The sequence below is a fragment of the Macrotis lagotis genome, chromosome 5 (genome assembly GCF_037893015.1).
Source record: "Macrotis lagotis isolate mMagLag1 chromosome 5, bilby.v1.9.chrom.fasta, whole genome shotgun sequence".
NCBI lineage: Eukaryota > Metazoa > Chordata > Mammalia > Peramelemorphia > Peramelidae > Macrotis > Macrotis lagotis.
The window spans coordinates 27,066,231-27,086,325 of NC_133662.1; the positions used below are offsets into that span (position 1 = coordinate 27,066,231).

General features: G+C 35.4%; 1 protein-coding gene across 2 annotated transcripts in view; it reads right to left on the reverse strand.

Annotated features, from left to right (window-relative positions):
- The window catches only part of ADGRF1 (adhesion G protein-coupled receptor F1), a 344,581-nt gene that overhangs the window by 297,705 nt on the left and 26,781 nt on the right, over positions 1-20,095 (reverse strand). Inside the window, exons 3-6 of one of the 2 annotated variants that reach the window (XM_074237129.1) lie at positions 19,885-20,061; positions 19,498-19,621; positions 7,463-7,589; positions 5,749-5,775 (exon numbers count right to left, since the gene is read on the reverse strand). The exons of the other annotated variant lie outside the window; for it this stretch is intronic. The gene's annotated coding sequence lies outside the window, so the exon portion shown is untranslated. The remainder of the gene's footprint in view (positions 1-5,748; positions 5,776-7,462; positions 7,590-19,497; positions 19,622-19,884; positions 20,062-20,095) is intronic. 2 annotated transcript variants of the gene reach the window in all.

Consider the following 20,095-nt stretch of genomic DNA (forward strand, 5'->3'; position numbering starts at 1 on the left):
TCTAAAATCTCCTGATCTTTCCCCATATATGATATGACATAAACCTTGTAACAGAAATCTGATCAACAAAACCCAGAAAGAAAAGCCAGGAGAAAGAAAATCTACCTCAGGATTTGTCTTCCGCAGTCCTGGTTGAGTCTGGATGCAGAGATCAGACTCTGCCTGGAACATGGGACGGGGAGAGCCTGGGAGCCAGAATTAGCCTCGGTTTAACCTGATTAACATTAGGGCTGGAGCCCACTCCAACTTTCTATCTTTATGAAGGGCAGGGCATTATTCATCTCCATCAATAAGGAAAGAGTCTCATAACAATGGAATTGATATTACATAATCAAAGATTAGGAGTAAAAATTGCCATTAAGTCATTCATAACAAGAAAACAAAATGTACTGGTAAGAGTAAAGAATAATAGGTAAACAAAGTGTTCAATTAATACCTTCATGAGAAAATCCGGCAAGGATCTAGTAGTACATTGAGTATAACCTATGATGAATGGAGGGAATTTCTAAATTGATGAGATCAAAGATCTAGTTACGATTTTGAATATAGTTACTGAGCAAGTTTATACGTATGTATAATGTTAGGTTCCTAAAAATATAAATTTTACATTATATTTGTTATACATATTACAATTATCGAAAATATTTTATGTAGCATATTTATTTTTAAGTCTATTTTAAAAGTATCCTTCAACTTCATTCATAAGGTGACTTTTAAATGGGCATTTTGGAGGTATAGAAAAATAGAGTACTGGATCTGGAATCAGCAAGACTCATCTTCCTTGATTCAAGTCTGACCTCAGACACTTATTAGTTATGTGACTTAGGTCAAGCTACTTAACTCTGTTTACCTCAATTTCTTCATCTATAAAATCAGCTGGAAAAGAAAATGACATTATCTCTGCAAAGAAAACTCTAAATAGGGTAACAGACACAACTGAAAGTTACTGAAAAACAGCAGCAACAAATCTTTGTAAAGTCAACTACTAAAGCATAAAAAAAAGAGAAAAACAATTTTAACCTAACCTGGAAAAGGGAAAAAAAAATGCCATCATTAACAGTAGAAAATTCTTGTGAGTCATTTTTATTAGAGTCTTGGGTTAAATCCTGAGATTCAGAGTTAAAATAAGTTGTCTCTGTCCCCATGAAACTTGTAATCTAGTAGATACTAAAACTCATGTTATACACTATTCCATGACAACAACAATAGATAGAAACAAAGCAAAACTGAATTGTATAAAATCTCATGTCATGTCATGAGAAGCTGTTACTAAGATTTGGGAGAAGGGAGGAGAGCACAGTTGAGATTTTACAAACAGTTAGGAATTGAAAAGGCAATAAGGGAGGGTATAGGGAACAGCCTGAACAAACATAAAAATGCTGGGTAACATAAGACATGCTCAAGAAATAGAGCATATTTCAGTTTGGTTGGAACATGTAGTCTAAGAGGAGAGACACTGAATCTACTTTGAGAAATAGGATCATCAAGGAGTTGGTAATTACTAATAGACTAGCCATTATAATATATGTCCATTCTTATAATCCACAAGCCACTTAAGATTGCTTCCCAGAAGTTTATATGAATAGAACCTCTCTTACGAGACCCTGAATGAAAAATGCAGGAAGACCACGTATATAATAGCATAAGTAATGCCACTGTAGGATAAGGACTGTGTCCTTTTTATGACTATATCTAGCAGCCATACAAGACTTCTTTTTCTTCTCATCTTGTTCTCAATGAAATTGCTGAAATACCATTTGGTGTTTATATTCAATAAGCCAGATTATATCCAGAGCAGTGCATGGAAGAGGACATCATGCATGGCAAAGAGAATAGAACCAAGAGAGCCATTTATACAATAGTTAAAATAATGTAAAAGAAAACAGTTTTGAAAGACTTAAGAATTCCAATATCAGTGTCTAATGGTGACTTCAGAATATCTACAGAACTTTTTAAGAGAAAGGAGGCAGATTATAGGTACTGAATAAGGCATATATTTTTAGATATGACTAATACAATTTCATTTTCTTGACTATACTACTTTTCAATAAAAGAAGGTTCTATTGAAGAAGAGGAAAGTGATTAGGAAATGGAAGTGTCATAAAATGCTCATAGAAAATAAATATAATACATAATAAATGGAAAATGGAAGAGGGAGGGAAAGGTAGCAACAATAAAGGAGAAAGATAGATCCAAGAGCAGAGAATTACATTGGGGCAACCAGGTGGCACAGTAGGTACGGTGCCAGACCTCTAGTTAGAAGTACTCATTGTCCTTAGCTCAAATCCTTGGATGTTTATTAGTTGTGTGACCCTGGGCAAGTCCCTTAATCTTGTTTGTCTCAGTTCCTTAACTGTAAAATGAACTGGAGAAAGAAATGGCACACCATTCCAGTATCTTCATCAAGAAAACATCAAATAAAGTCACAAAGAGTCAGACACAACTGAAACGATTTAATGGCAACAAAGAATTTCAAGACTAAAAGTATGGAAATGACTAAAAGGATATAACAAGACATATCATAGTGATGATTTGATATAAGTCTGAAAAGGGAGGGTGAAACTAGGTTTTAAAGGTTCTTGAAGGCCAGGCTAAGGAATTGGAATCTATGGGCAATTGGGAGCCATTTAATGATGTTGAATATAGAAGTCATATAACAAATCTGTACCCGTGGTTTCATTGGTTTAGAAGACTATCTGGTAAGGAAACTCCTTTAACCAGTGTAGCTTTGCATAATCTTTTAATCTTTGAAATTCAGAGTTTTAAAGTTACTTAAAACATTGGAATTTAAGTGGTTTTCCCAAGGGTCACATAGCCAACAGGAGTCAGGATGTTTGAATTCAAGAAGGAAAGAATAAGGCATTGATGAAGCATCTACAATGTGTCAGACTAAAGACTTTATAAATATTATCCCATTTGAGCTTTATGGTGATCATGGAACATACTACAATTATATCCCTTTTATGATTGAGTAATATGAGGCAAATAGATATAAAGTGACTGTCCAGAATCACCTAACTAGTAAGTTTTTACTTTGAATTTGAACTCAGGTCTTTCTGATGCTAGACACAAGAATCTATCCACAATGACTAGTTACCCCTATGCCTCTTAACCTAGACACTAGAAAGATTAATCTGCCATTGGTATTAAGGGTGAATTGGAAGGGAAAGAGAAAAAAGGAAAGAAAATAGGTGAGGAGATTGTTATTATTATTATTATACTCTAAGTAAATGAATAGGAATGAGGATAGGAGCAATGACACAACTGAGAGCAGTGAGAATAGTGAGGATGGGATAGATGGGAGAGATATCAAAGGTGGAATAGAAAGCATCTTGTAACTGATTTGTAGAAAGGGTGGGTGAAAGAAAGAGGGAGAGTCAAAGGTGATCTCAAGGCATCAAACTCCAATGACTGGGTAAAAAAGTTTCTGATAGAAATAGAATAGTTAGAAAGGGGAGTAGCTTTGTCTTGATAGGTACACTAGTGTTTTAGACAGAGGAAGACATAAATCTGGAGCTCTTGAAAAAGGAACAGGCAGGAAATAAGGGATCTTATTGCTCACCTTGTACTCTATGCTTCAGTGACATTTTTCCTGCTGCACATACAAGACACTCCATATCCTGTGACTGCATTTTCATTGGCTGTTCCCATTTCAGGAATTTTCTCCTCCTTCCCCTCTACCTCCTGGCTTCTTGACTTCCTTCAGTCCTGTCTAAAATCCCATCTTTTGTAAGAAATCTTTGCCAGTCCTCCTTAATCTTAGTACCTTCTCCCTAAGACCATCTCTAATTTTTCCTATATATATTTCTTGTTTATATAGAGTTACTTGCATGTTGTCTTCCCCATTAGACAGAGTTCATTTGAAAGCATGGATAATCTTTTGTCTTTCTCTGTATCCTGAAAGCTTAGCACAATGGCTGTGTGGAGCTCAGGTAGGAGTTTAATATTGTTGACTTGACATAACTTGGCTTTTGTAATCATTTGTGTGGCTTACATAGAGTCAAAAACTTAGAGCTGGAAGAGACTTTCCAGGTCATCTAGTCCAGGCCTTTCAATTCACAGATTAGAAATTTGAAACCCAAGAATATTGAGTGACTTGCCCGGGGTAACACATCTAGTGAATGTTTGAGGCAGGATTTTTATCTCTTGCTAACTTCAAGCCTAGGGCTCCATTCACTATCCCACACTATAGAAAACAGTTTTCACGAATGATCACTAAGTGCTAGACTATAGAAAGAGGAAGTAAAAGATATAAGGCAAAATCCTTAAGTTAAATCAACAGGAGGAGACAAGTAGAGGTAGAAGAAATCATGGAGATTAACAAATTGGAAAGATAGAAGAACCAGGAAAATGTGGTTGCTCCTAAATCAAAGGAGACAGTGAGGAGCCAGATAGGACAAAGAGGATAAAGACTGGGTCATAGAATTTGGGAATGAGATCATTGATGATGATTTGAGAAAGCATTTGCAGTAGTGTGACTGGAAAAGAACCATGTGACAAGGTTGGAAGAGCTGAAATGTTAACTGTATGACATAAAAGAGTCAAAGTTTTTCAGTATTAAAGAAATCTATGAATGCTCTTAGGCAGATGATAAGGATCCAAAGAAGAGAGAAAGACTGCTGGTCAAGATGAATGAGACTAAACTGAATCAGACCTAGATCAAGAAGCCTGGATTTTAGTTTGAATTCTCATATGAACTAACTTAGAACCTTGGAAAAGTCATCATTTCTGAGATAAAATTGTCTAGGGGGTTCAATGAGATGCAATGTGTGCAGTGGGAAGAATGATGAATTTAGAGTTCCAGTATGGAAAATCAAATCCTAGCTTTCCCATTTTCTAAGCTGTCTCAGCTTTAAAAAATGACTTTACAGGGCAGCTAGGTGGTGCAGTGAATAAAGCACCAGCCTTGGAGTCAGGAGTCCATGGGTTCGAATCTGGCCTCAGACACTTAATAATTGCCTAGCTGTGTGGCCTTGGGCAAGTCACGTAACCCCATTTGCCTCGCAAAAACCTAAAAAAAATGACTTTACCTCAATCAATATTTATTTAGCACCTACTACCTATGCCAAGTGCTGGGGCTACAAAAATTAACAAAAGACAGTCCTTTCCCTTAAGAAGCTTACAATCCAATAGATGACATGATACACAAATACATATATACAAACAAGATATATTCAGGATAAATTGGAAATAATTAATGGAAAGAAGGCATTGGAATTAAAAAGTGATAAGAAAAGACTTCCAGTAAAAGATGGAATTTTAGTTAGAACTTAAAGGAAGCCAGGAAGTCAATAGAAAGAGTTGAGAAGAGTGAACATTCCAACATGTGGGACTGTCAGAGAAAATGCCTGGAGCCAAGAGATGGAATATCTCGTACATGGAACAGTCTTCAGTTTCCTGTCTATAAAAAGACTGGACTAGATGACTTCAATGATCCTTTTTTACTTCTTAAATACTAGGATTTCATGTCAAAGGAAATATGTGATGAAGCTAGATGATATAGAAGGTAAAGTCCTGGACTTGGAATCAGAAAGATCTGAATTAAAAAATCTGATTTCACACACTTACTGTATGACCAAGGGCAATCTCTTCAGTTCTTTGCTTTTTCTGTAAAATGGGGATCACAATGTGTCTCTTTCACAGGGGGTGTGATATGAGCTCAAATGAGATAAGTAAAATGCTTTGCAAACTCTAAAACATTATAATGTTATTTGCTATTGTTATTTTTTTTAAGTTAACCAAACTTACCATATCACTGATCTTCTCACACAATAGCTGAAAGAATTCATAAGAAGCATTACTAACATTCCTTGATCATTTCCCATACTTGCTCAGTAGTTTAATTTAACAATAGAAAAGGCAGGTCCCTCCCCTCCCACTCCTTCCATGACTTCCACAGAATAGAGGAAGCTATGGAGTCATAGTGAGTGAATTATTAAGGTCTGACTTTTGGAGGCACATTCCTAACATACTGAGTAAAGAAAATGTGATGACACCAATCTGGACAAAAAAAAAACCATCTTAGACAAGCTGTACAAAAGATGTCCTTCATTCCCCTCTTTCTTAAGTCTAATCAACAGAACTGGAAGTCATCAGTAGGTACTCTACTCAAAGGTAAGTCATATAAATTCAGACCCCAAGACCTTAAGACACAGTTACTAGACTGCTTGCAATAAACACCAAATTCTTTAATCATCTTTGAAACATTTCCTTTGATTATATCTCTAAAGATTTTATCTGAGGAGAAACCAGTAGTCCACAAATTCTTGCTATCATTTCACAATGCTCACAGATTCTCTTCATTGTTTCCAAACCAGCAGTTTCCAATCCTGGGTCTTAGCAGGAGATAACCTATCTTGATCAGAGAGGTCTCTGTTCAGACCTTGACTGAGCATCATACAATGGAACTTTTTGGTCACAAAGTTAAGTATAACATTGATTTAATTTCTAAGACCAAAGATTATCCTCCATAGTCAAGGTTAGCAGATTGTTTTTTGTTGTTTTGTTTGGGGGGACATTTGAGGATTTTGGTTTTTTTTATTTTGTTTCAACTCTAGGCAATGAGAGCAGGATCACAAATTTAGAGATCAAAGGGATTTAGAAACCATCCAGTTTAACTTTCCTCATTTTACAGATATGAAGAAGCTAAAGCTGAAGTGATTAAGTGACTTGCTTAGGGTCACATAGCTAGTCAATAGCAGGGGAAGGATTTGAACTCAGATCTTTTTGACTCCAAAGCTATCTAGTAGGCCAAGTTGTGATTGAGAAATAAAATCTTAAAAACTTAAATACTTCTTCAGTTGCTAAGGAAACTTCTCCAGAATAGAATCTCTGCCAGTCAAATCTTATTTGTAGCTAGAGAAATGCATTTAATCACCTTTTTTTAAAAAGATTTTTCAAGGCAATGTGGTTAAGTGGCTTGCCCAAGGCCACACAGCTAGGTAATTATTAAGTGTCTGAGGCTGGCCAGATTTGAGCTCAGGTACTCCTGACTCCAAGGCCAGTGCTCTATCCACTGCACCACCTAGCTGCCCTAATCACCTTTTAAATTCACCTTTTAATCACAAATTTAATCATGGGATCCTAGGTTTAAGGCTAAAAGAGACCTTAGAGTAAACTTCTAGTTTATTTGTTCAAAGTGAAGTGTGTAGACTCCAAGGAATAAATGAGGTAAAATATGGGGTTGCAGGATCTAATAGTTGGAAAATGGGTCACATTCTGCCCAATCATGGAATATCAAATACAATCCCATCCCCCACTTCACCCAGTACTGACTAATACTTTCTTCATTCTGTCTCTCTTCCCTCACCCATTTCTCTCCTTCTGCCTCAAGCACAGACCGTATAGACTCAAGGCCACAAGGACAGCTATATTTCAAACTGGATATGCATACCGACTGTGGACTGTGTAAGAACTATCTTGAAAATCCTCAACCCATTACTATCATACTCACATCCTTTACCTGGGGGTATGCATCAGCAGATCTAAGTCTGTCTCCTCTCTATCCAGATTGCTCTCTTCTTGAAATAGTCTTAGAAATGATTGTTGAATAGCCTGAAAGGGAATGCTTTCTTAGCATTGAGATTTTCCTGCTTGGAAAGATACATTAACAAAATTAATTAAATTATTCATTTCTAACAATGATTATTTAAAGGTCCACACTTTCCCCACCATCTCTTTCCAGAAGGGAAATTTTATGTAACAACAACAATAACCCTAATCATAACAATAATGGCAATGACAATGATGATAGCTAATATTTATATCACTCTCATTATGTGTAGGCACTATTCTTTGCAATTATTCACATTTAAACTTCAAAACATTCCTAAGAGGAAGGTGCTATTATCCTAACTTAATAATTGAGGAAACTGGGATCTAGGGTCACAAATCTATAAATGTCTGAGACCAGAATTAAACTAATGTCTTCCCAACTCCAGGCTCTGATTGCCACCCCCTGTGCCAACTATCTGCTCAAAACATTTTCATTATTATTAGAAAAAAAGATGAATTAAGGAGGGTTTATTGAATTACAAAAATACTGTTTTTTATGGTTTCCAAGTTTATCACTGGAGGTAATAGAATTATTATTGAGGCTATATAAATACTGGATCCTAAATAGTTGTGCTATATTTAACAGAAATATGGATTTAACATTTCTCAATCTAAGATAGAGATGGGTCACTCTACATGATAAAGATGGAGATATTATAAACCAAATAAGTTAAAAAAACAGAAGCTGCTTCTAGAACACAGAACTCAGAAGTCAAAGGAACTAAAAAACTTATAGGAACTGAGAACAACTCAGAACAGTTGATTAGAAACAGGCAGGCTCTACAATTAATGATAAGAGCTGATGATATGAAGGGAAGAAAGGTTTGATTCTGAGAGCTGAATAAGAGGGCAGCATCCTACGCTGTGTGAAGAGCTGGCTTGGACCATCCCAGCTTTAGAGAAGAAAAATGACTCAGAGGTTTACCTCCATTGCCCTTTATTGTCCTCTAATGACTTGAGAGGGGAAAAAACATCAAGAATGGGCATGAATATCTTTGCAGATCCCTAGCTTAAGGTAAGGGCCCTAACTTAAAAGCAATGAGTTTTCACTAAAAAAGTGTCACTGACTCCACCCTTAGCCAAGAAGGCAGACATAAAAAGCTTAAGGTTAAAGCCAGGTTTAAGGCTGCTATTGACTCCTTCAGTCATGCAAGTATGACAGTAAAGCTGCTTTGTTCAGCAAGAAGAGTAGATACATTCAGACGAGAAGCTATTGCATTCAACAAGTGTGTTACAAATTATTACTTAAAGAGGCAATAGACTTCTTCTATTCCTAAAGTCCAGAGTTGTAAGATGTCCCAGGGAATTTGGATTTTTTTTATTCATGGGTGTCACTACTAGATCTATGAAAAATTGAGACAATTTTCTTCCCACTCATTCGTCCACTGATGTGGTGTGCATTGGTGATAGAATGTGATCTACATTTGTGTGTGGAAGGTTACATTTTGATTATTTATGCCTTGAACTTCTATTTAATAAATTAAATGTAATTATTATTATAGTTTTTGCTTTTTTGTTTAGTAAATGTTTCAGAGCTAAGTGTCATTATTACTGATTTACGCAAATGGGAAACACACTGGTAAGGCCTCCAGGAACTAAAGCAGTGATCAACAGATGTCTAGTTTTTCTCTATTTTAGAGTTACCTATTGGTGTCTGAGGTTGGGGGGTTGAGAGAGAGGAGGAGGGAGGGAGGGAAGGAAGGAAGGAGGGAGAAAGGGGAGAGGGAGAAAGAGAGAGAGAGAGAAAGAGAACTAAGAAACTGAGAGACTGAGAATGAAACTGAGAAAAACAGAGAGAAAGAGAAAAATATAAGAGAAGTAGGAGGAGGAGGGACAAAAAACAGAAAGAAAAAAGAAAGAATGATTAAGAATGGAGAGAAAGAGACTGAAGTGAAGAGACAGGCAGACAGATATAAAGAGAAAAAGAGAGAAAGAAATAGAACAGAGGAAAAACAGAGAAATACCAACACAAAGAAAGAAAAACAGAGAAAAAGAAAAGAGGCAGATGGAGATATGAAATCAGAAAGTTCAGTTAGTTTTCACTGCTCCCTGCCCAGCCAAGATAGGGAATGTTCAGTCCATGACTTACCTTTTTTTTAAAATTTTTATTTATTTAAGACAATGGGAATTAAGTGATTTACCCAAGGTCACAGTTAGGCAATTATTATCTGAGGCTGAATTTGAACTCAGGTCCTTCTGACTCCAGGGTCAGTGTTTTATCCACCATGCCACCTAGCTGCCCCCCTATTTTTAAAAAAGGATCAAAGCAAGCACTTGAACCCTTTATGGTCTTCTATAACTTCTATTATGTTCCATCTCCAAAGTCAGCATTAGGATAGGAAAGAGAAAACTCATGGGTTGCATTTTAACAAGAGTCCTTAAAAAGTTTGGAGCAGGGGATGAGCATGGTTAGACTTGTACTTTAAAAATATTTTCTTGGTAATTACACAGAGAACAGTTTGGAGAGAGAAGGGATAACAACTTTAGGAATAGGATTAAATGATCATAGCTCTAGAACTAGGTCCTCCTCAGAGGCAGTGGAATTTTTTCAGTATCGGTACCTATGAGGAGGAAGTATTCTGTGGATTGGACTCCCCATCCCAAGGACATAGTTTAGAACATTAAACTTTTTTCAATGATTGAGTCTATGTTTGCACACAGTGTACACAAATCATGCTTCTGAGCTCAGATAAAAAACCACAATGTTGAGACTGTGCTTGCCTACTAAATGTCAGATGGCACTAAAGCATCACTTGCTTACTGCATAATAACAATGTCATCATCTACAAAACAGAAAACACTCATGCCTTGCCAAAAGGAACCTTTGCTATTGATGCAGGAATCAACAATTCCACAGCACAAATTACAAATCACAAACTTCTAATATAGGTCATTGCTAAATATAATAGAGACATATTCTGTATACTACTCTGCCTTTACCTGTTCTTCAATAATTTTTCTTCTACAAAAATCAGGCTTTATTAAGAACAGTCTGAAGCAGATTCATACCATTGTATGAATGAGGCCATGTGGTCTTTATCATACAGAACCCAATGGATAGATACAAAAAAAGTTTTTCCAAATGAATTTAAAAAATTTTGCCAAGTTCTATAGTGCACACTTTGCGCAGCACAGTGATTAGAGCTCTAGGCTTGGAATCTGGAAAATTCATCTGTATGAGTTCAAATCCAGTCTTAGACACTATGTGATCCTGGGGAAGGAACTTAACCCTATTTTCTTCAGTTTCCTCATCTGTAAAATGAGCTGGAGAAGGAAAAGACAAAACCAGCCAATATCTTTACCAAGAAAAACTTAAATAGGGTCACAAAGGGTCAGACACTATTGAAGGATTCAATAATGATTCAAAATTCAAATTTTGCTTAGTATTGTATTAAAAATTTAAATAAATATTAGTTGTCATTTTATTATGTTGTCATAGACAGTAGCCATTATCATTAAATATTCCTCCAACTATATGACTTGTTCTTTATTTCTTTAAAATGAACTTTGTAATTGAATTTTCATGTCTTTTATGTGCTTTTGTAGATTAATCCTCACGTATTTTATTAATTTTATAGTTATTTGGAATGAGATTTCCCTTTCTATTATTGTAAATTTCATAGGTTGATTTTTTTGCCTGGAGATTGCCTTTTTTCAATTGTTTGTGTGTCTCTGTGTCTGTGTGTCTGTGTGTGTGTGTGTTTGTGTATGTGTATGTGTGTGTGTGTGTGTGTGTGTGTGTGTGTGTATGTGTGTGCACTGCAAAGTTCTAGGCTTTTATTTTCCTTTTATTATTTCTTGCATTATGTTTAAGTTTTTTGACTTATTTTCTTTTAGGAGTCCTATACTGTTGTTTCTGAGCATCCAGTCTTCAAAATCAATATGTGTTGTTTGACTGGAAATCATGCTTTCTTTTATTATGATTGCTTTTTTACTTCTCTCTTATTCTAAATTTCCCCTTAGTTCCATGTATTTATATTCCCCTTCAGTAATCCCTTTTGGTTTGTTTGTTTCTTTGGTGAGACTTGCTACCATGGGTTTCAACTTTTTCTATTTTTCCAATTATTTTTACTGTGCAAGTCATAAATTCTATCTCCATAATGATGATTTCTCTCTTAAACTGTTCAGGAACATCTTGCTGTGGCTTACCTGGTCTCTTGGAAATCTAAAGAATTCTTTGCCTCATCATTTCATTTTCCTTTACCATGAAATACTTATTCATAAAGGTCTGAATTTTCTTACCTGATCTAGAGGCCTTTCCTTTCTGCTATTAATAAATTAATGTAATACATTTATTAAATCATCAATGCATTAATTTTAAACCTATTGTTTGCCTGCTTATGCACAAGATCTTTAACTGGTTTTCTTCCTCCTGAGAGTTTTCATAATTTGGGTCTTTTATCATCTTTACTTTCCCCTGTGACTCACTTTCTAACTCCCTTCCCTTTGATGGTGATTTATCTTGGAGATTAGATCTCAAAGTGTCTTAACCTCCTTCAGTGCTAGGCAATTCACAATTCGCTAGCCTTGGTCTGTCACAAGTGAGAGACAGAACTAGCTCTAGCAGGATGCTGGGCTCTTTTGCCCAGATTTAATAGAACATCTCACAGCCACATGTGTCCTGTTCCCCTTCTCTCTGTTCTTCCATTCTCTGTGAGAGCTTGTTATAACATCACTGCTGCACTACAATCAGAATTTGAGCAAATTTCTGCCATTTAAATCTCCATGGCACTAGGAAAGGAGGAGAAGTGACTTTCCCAAATGTCACACAGCTGAGCAGTGGCAAAGTTGAGACTTGATCCATGGTCAATTGGTCTAGTGTTTCATCTCTTCTAGTAGGCTGTTGGGCAGAAGTCTAATTTTTTTTTCAGGATGAAGAAAAGAAGTAGATAATTTAATTTGGTGATGGTCTTGACAAAAATCTATAGAAAGGAAAAGAATTCAATTCAGATTCATTCCTTATGAGGTATTTGATTTCTTGGGTGGTTATTAATTACTCAGAGACAAATGAGACTTTAGAAATACTTCTTCAAGCCTTTCTCAGATTCATACTCTAGTCAGAATAAAGAATTTCTTCTTCCAGAAGCCTGAATGTTTTCCTTCACAGTAACCCTCATCTTTCACCCTTTTCTTTCAGTTAAAGGTTAGAGACATAGAAGAAATGGGTGTGGGGAAAAAGATTTAATGATGTCATTAAAATTGCTATACAGTTCACACACGTTGTAAGAATGATATTCCTGAATTAGGCACATGGTATTATTTTAAAGAGAAAACTTACTTTTTTATAAATACACTAGAAATTACACACCTAAGTGAATACTGTGCCCTTCACAGCAGTCACCTCAGTAGACCATATATATCTAATCCAATAATGCTGTCATCATTCAACTCATTTTTTTGTTCTACTTTGGGAACTGTTATTAGAGTCTAAAGAATATTCTTTTGAGTACCCCGAGGGATAGCCAATTTTCATACTTTATAGATGATGTTAATTTTTGGAAACTTTTAAAAGTTACATGGAGTCAAATCTGGTGAAAAAGAAAGGTGAATAATCAAGTGATTAATCTAGATGACCACATTTCTTGGTCAAAAACAAGATGGGACCACAGAGTAATAATAAAACTTTATTTCTCTCTATTTCTCTCTGTCTCTGTCTCTCTCCGTCTCTCTCTGTCTATGTGTGTGTGTCTATCTCTCTGTCTCTCTGTCTCTGTCTCTCTGTCTCTCTGTCTCTCTGTCTCTCTCTCTCTCTCTCCCCACCCCTATATAAATTTCTTCTGAAGACTATATCCAATGAGAAGTTTCCAAAATATATTAAATAATGAAAGCATACTAGCAAAAGGTATAATATTGTGAATACTCTGAAGAAAAACTTTCATCTGAATAGATGTTTTAGCACAGTAGCTATTTTCCATGATTGTGATGAAGATCAAATGAGATAATATTTGTAAAAAAATTAGGAGTATGATTTTACATAGATATAGATATGTACCCAGTACTATCCTAAGTGTTTTTAAGTGTATGTATGTGTGTGTTGTGTATGTGTGTACACAATACAGTTATATAGAATATTGTTGCAGTTGAATTGTTTCAGTCATATCTGACTTTTCATGACTCTATTTGGGGTTTTCTTGGCAAAAATACTAGAATAAATTACCATTTCCTTCTCCAGCTCATTTTAGAGATGAGTAAACTGAGTCAAATAGTATTAAATGACCTGCCCAGGGTCACATAACTAGATTTGAACTCAAGACTTACTGACTACAGGCTCAACACTCTATCATCTGTTTGACCTGGCTACCCCATATGGAATCTGTGTATATTCTCTATATATTTGCATATATGTATGCATATATATGTAATTGTATATATGTATAAATTAGTTCCAGCTTCTTCAGCCAATATACAAATGACATTCATCCCAAGATGTTCTGAATCCCAAGATCCCCTGAATGCTCTCTAGTTTATCATTTTCCTTACTTCAATGTGGCAACCAGAATGAAACAAAAACATCCTGATATCATCTAACCAGAGAAGAGTTCGCCAGAGCTAGATCTCCTTAGTCATGAACTTTATGTCTTTCTTAATGCATTCCCAAGACCATCTTAACTCTTTTGGAGGACAGAAAGGAAGCTCTTTCACACCATTCATAGATCATAAAGTCATAGATTTAAGGTTAGGGGGAATTTAAGAGGTCATTTAATCTAACTCACTTCCATTTTTATAGAGGAGAACATTGAGGAACAAAATGTTTACATAATTTGCTGAGATTCACACAGGTAATAAATGGGAGAGCTAAAATTTGAACCCCAGTCTTCTGAATTTAAATTCAGTACACTTTCCATCTCCACAGTGTTGATTCATATTGAATAAATAAATTGATTTTCTAAAGAATTTGTTAATTGCCTATTATCAGACAATTAGATGCTGAGGATACTAGTGCAGAGAATGAAGCAATCTCTTCTCACAAGAATCTTGTTCTAATGGTGGAGACAACCTGAACATGTAGAAATGTTATAACATAAGCATAAAATGAATAAATGACAAAGTAGTTAATTACAAAGTTGTTTAAGAGGGAAATCACTAGCAATTTGAGATATCTGGGAAAGAAGATGATGCTGGTACTGAAACTGAATCTTAAAAGAAGAGCAAGACTCTGTGAAGTTTGGATAAAAGGATAGTATTCCAGACAGAAGGAGTAATCTCTAAAGCCACAATATCTTTTAAGAAAAAGCAGAATAGGGGTGGCTAGGTGGCGCCTTGGATAAAGCACCGGCCCTGGAGTCAGGAGTACCTGGGTTCAAATCTGGTCTCAGACACTTAATAATTACCTAGCTGTGTGGCCCTGGGCAAGCCACTTAACCCCATTTGCCTTGCAAAAAAAGAAAAAAGAAAAAGCAGACTATTAGCACATTCCCACCATCTTAGATTTGTGATAATAATGTTGAACTCAAGTATAAAATTATAATTATGGTTATCATAGGGACTGCAATTGGACCTGTGACTTTATTGATACCAGAAATAACTCTTAGATGAGGGAATTGCCTCTGCCAAAATAGGCCAGAAACTTCTCTTGCACTTAGAGTCTTAGAAAGTTACTCAGAATCTTGAGAGCCAAGTCACTTAACATCTGCTTAAGTTTCTTATCTGTAAAATGATGAAATATATTCATATACATGCATTTGTATACATATATAGATATACATTTAAACATATATACATATCTATGTAAATATGCATATACACATATAGGATATATATTTATGTAAATATGTATAATCACTATTTTACATCTAGGAAACTGAAGTAAATGTTAAATGACTTACCTGGAGTCACATGCCCAGTAAGTTTCTAAGCTTATGTATATTCAAACTCAGGTCTTCCCAACTCCAGGTCTGAAATTCTAGCTACTATGATACCTAGCTATCTCTGAAGAACTTTTTAATTAAGAACTTATATGACTTTATCCTTTAATATCTTAAGCATACCTCCTAGCTGTTACATCATTTTCAAATTTAAAAAAAGTGATTTCTATGTCCTTATTTAAATCATTAATAAGATTAAAGATAGAGATTAAATCTGGCATTTCACTGGTTTAGGCAATTTTCTAGTAAGGAAATTTGGTTGTTATTGTACAGGCTTTTGCTGGTCATGTCCAACTCTTTATGACTCTATTTGGGATTTTCTAGACAATGATAATGGAGTGATTTATTTAAAATGTATTTATACATAAGATGAAATTAGATATGATAGTAACAAAATTGTCTTGTTTTTCTGGACATGCCTCTACTCTTTGTATATTTAAATATTTCTTTGATGTGCTTTTTTCTTTTTTTTCTTCTTGTATCACCATATTTCAATTCCCACAATTCCTCCCCTAATTTGAAATACTCCTTTGTGTGAAGTAAATATAGTCAAGTGAAGCAAATTTGCACATTCATTATCTATGTTCTGGAGTCAGAATTGACCACTATATTAATCAGACTTCTTAAGTTCTTAAAAAAATGCTTTCCTTTACATTAGGATAATAATTTTATAAGTTCTTCTCCTAATTTTACTTAGCCCATATCAGTATTCTCTGCCCCTGTGGGCCCCTCTGGAGGATGGATAAGAGAGTTCATACCAAAACCTTCATTGAATGAAGGTACACAGGATAACCATCTCTACATTTGCCATCTTACTATACTCCTTTGGGCTTCTCTATTATGCCCCCTCTTCTTTCATTTTACTGTTGTTATTTTTGACTCTTCATGACCCTTTTTAGGGTTTTCTTGACAAAGATTCTGGAGTGACTTCTATTTCCTCCTCCAGTTCATTTAACAGATATGGAAACTTAGGTAAACAGGGTTAAGTCACTTGTTCAGGACAACATATATCTGAGACTAGATTTGAAGTTTGGCACTCCTGACTGGGGCAGAGCTCTATGACTAAATGGCAAATAGTAGGCACTTAGCAAAGTTATTGATTGATGTCCTCTGCCCTTCTCCAATCTTTCACCTTTCTTGTTCTCCATGATCACTAATAGTGATTCAGAAAGCATATTTACTGTCACTGAATTGCCAAAGATTCAGTTCATGTGGGGCAGGTAAACTAAATTCATCACGAATGTTTTCTTTTATTCAGCCATTTCTGTCTCTGGGAACCTGTTTGGAGTTTTCTTAGCAAAGTTACTGGAGTAGTTTGCCATTTCCTTCTCTAGTTCATTTTACAGATGAAGAAACTGAGGCAATAGGGATTAAATGACTTGTCCAGCATCATATAGCTAGCAAGTGTCTAAGGTCATATTTGAACAAAGACCTATACCAGATCTGAGCTCTGCATTCTTTCTATTGGGTCGCCCAGTTGCCTCAGGTACTTTCTAACTATCTCTTTACAAAGTCTGGTTGTTTACTATTTACCATCTTTTGCTCCAGACTTTGCAGGCTAAAAGTTTGCTGACTAGTCTCAATGTATTGAGTCACTGTGCAGACACAAAATTTGTAAAAGCATCCCATTAATGAGATAGCAATCTAAAGTATTTCATCTAACGAGAATAGAAAGTTGGAGGACATGCACCCTTAGAAACTTCCTTCACATGATACTCTATTGTCATTCCCATTTCACATGTTCATTTTATGTAATCTTTAAAGTGTAATCAGCTTAACCAGAATGTTCCTACAAATACGGTTTCTGATTTAAGTGAAAAGAATTCACTCAGCCTTTAAACATAAACTACTGATTATTGAGGTCAAGTTAATTATTCACATACAATTCTTTTCTCAAAGAACAGCCTGGAGTCCAATTGTTCAACCAAACTGGAAAAGTCACATTGAACTTCAGGGTTTCTAATCACTGAATTTAAAGGAAAAAAATTATATCTTCAAATCTCTCCTGCCTGGTTGTTATAAATAAACTGAAGGAAGTTAATGATCTCACCAAAAAAAAAAAAAAAAAACTAACCCAGTATAATATTGAATTGGGAGCTATCTCTAAGATGGGGAGGATCTGGATTATTTGGAAACCTGTGAGCTAATAGGGGTTCCATTTGTCAAACTTGTAGCACATTAGGTTCAGTGGGAAACTGACAAAAACTGCAAACCATGGTATCTTTATTAAGAAAATGATGGAGAAATTATCAATATTACAGATTCAACTTTAAAGTCTGATACATATATAATATATAATGTATATAATATATATGTATATATGAATATATATTTTTTTCCTGGAGAGCATGTCCCAGTCTGACTTTAAGTTCTGTCTTTAAAACATATTGACTATGTGATCTAGACAAGTACTAACATTTCAAATCTTTCAGACAACTCACTAAAACTACAAATTACAAAACAAATGTTGATGGGGGTAGGATTTTTCTAATCAGGAGTTCCCTGTACCAATGAAATCACAGATTTGATCCAAGTAAGGGGAAAAATTGTGTAGAGAACACTAGATAGAGTTTCAGTCTCTGATAAATTTAAAACAAACAACCAAAAATCAAGTCAAATAAGACTGAATTCGAGGATAGATAATTAAAAACATGTCTTGCTGACAATGATTATGACAATGATGATAATGTTAATGCTGATGCTAATGATGTTTGTCCTTTCTCAGAGAACATGACATCAGGGAGGTCGGCATCTAATTAGAGGTTTCATCTAGAACAGGTCATAGAGGCAGCTAGGTACACAATGGATAGAAACCCTGGTATCAGGAGGATCTGCTTTCAAATCTTATACCCCACCATCTGTGTGACTCTGAGCAGATCACCTAATCCCAATTGCTTCCTCCCCCTTTCCCTTCCCTTTCCTTTCTTTAGACACAATTATTAATAAAGAAGTTAAACAGAATGCAATAGATATAGTTTGCTTAGATTTTGGTAAATTTTATTTTTGTAACGTTTGCCATACTATTTTGGAGAAGATGGAAAGACCTGGTATAGACCATCAGATGAATTGAAAATTTGTTGGATAGTAGGATTCCAAAAGAGTGTTGTACAATTATTCAATGTCATTATGGCAGGAGATCTCTAGTAGAGGAACCCAGGGATATGTTTTTGACCCTATAATATTTATCATTTTTTTAAATCAATGACTTGGATAAAGACAAGGGCATGCTCATGCTGTGGAGATGACAAAAATTTGGAAGGAATAAATATTGTAAACGGAGTCAGGACCCAAGAAGTTCTTGACAGACTAAAACAATGATATCAAATTCAAAGAGAAATGGAAGGTTAATTGGGGGGCACTAAATAAGGACCCCTGCTAAGACATTGGTATTCACAAAATTCATAAAGAGGGAGAATACATAATAATTCTGTTGTGGCAGTACATATAACACACTTCCTGGTTTGTTTGTCCTTTTCTTCTACTGTTTATCTTGTTTCTCTCTGTCAGAATGTATGAACCTTAAGAAATGAGACTGTCTAGCCTTTCTATCTGTATCCTAAGAGCAGGACCTAACAGATTTGCTTCTCCAGTTGCCCACTAGGCATCTTAAATTAAATAAGATCAGACATGAATTCATTATCTTTTCCTCCCACACCCTACCTTCTTCCTAATTTCCTCCATTACTGTTTGGGGTATTATCATCCTGCTAATCACCTAGGTTTCCGACCCACATATCATCCTTAACTCTTTACTCTTATTTTCTCTTCTCCCCAAATTTAAACAGTTGTCAAATTTCATAGTTCTACTTTTATCAAATCTTCCACATATGCTGTTTCTCTCCTCTGACACTATCATCCTGGTTCAAATCCACATCAACTGATACTTCTACTATTAGAAAAGGATACTGGATAGCCTATATTAGATTCCTTGCCATCTTGGTAGGAGGGAATGGAGAAAAGAAAGGAGAAAAATTTGGTACTCAAAACCTTTCAAAAAAATGAATGTTGAAAATTGTCTTTACATGTAATTGGAAAAATAAAATAATATTAAAGAAAAAAAGAAAAAAGAAAAAGGCTACCAATTGGTCTCTCGGACTCAAGTCTTCCAAATTCAGTCCATTGTTCATTCAGCTACAGATTGATGTCTCCAAAGATAAAGTCTAATCATGTCTCCCTTCCATTCAATCAAGTCCACTGAGTTGCCTTCAGGATCAAATATAAAATTCTTTGATTTTAAAGCCCTTTATAATTTGACCCTTTCCTACCTTTCTAGTCTTCTTATATCTTATACCCCACCATATATTCTGTCATCTAGGAACACTGACCTCTTGGTATTTTTCAAACAAGATACTCCATCTCTCAATTCCAAACATTAATGGAGAATAATCATTAGCTCAGTTAGGTATTAAAATATAGATATCTTAACATGAAACATTTTATAGGACTTCTGAAAATTTAACCTTTACCTCAGTTTTACATTGTCTCTGAAAAAGTTCATGTCTTCTGACAAACCAGGACTGGATTTGGGATTCCTCCTCCTGACCATGATCTAATCTCCAAAGAGGAAGTAATTGTAGAACACTTCTTCCAGGGGCAGGTAGCTCCAATTGAAGGACTGAACAGCTCTGGACCTTACTAAACACCTAAGTGGCAGAGTGAATATATTGTTGAACTTAG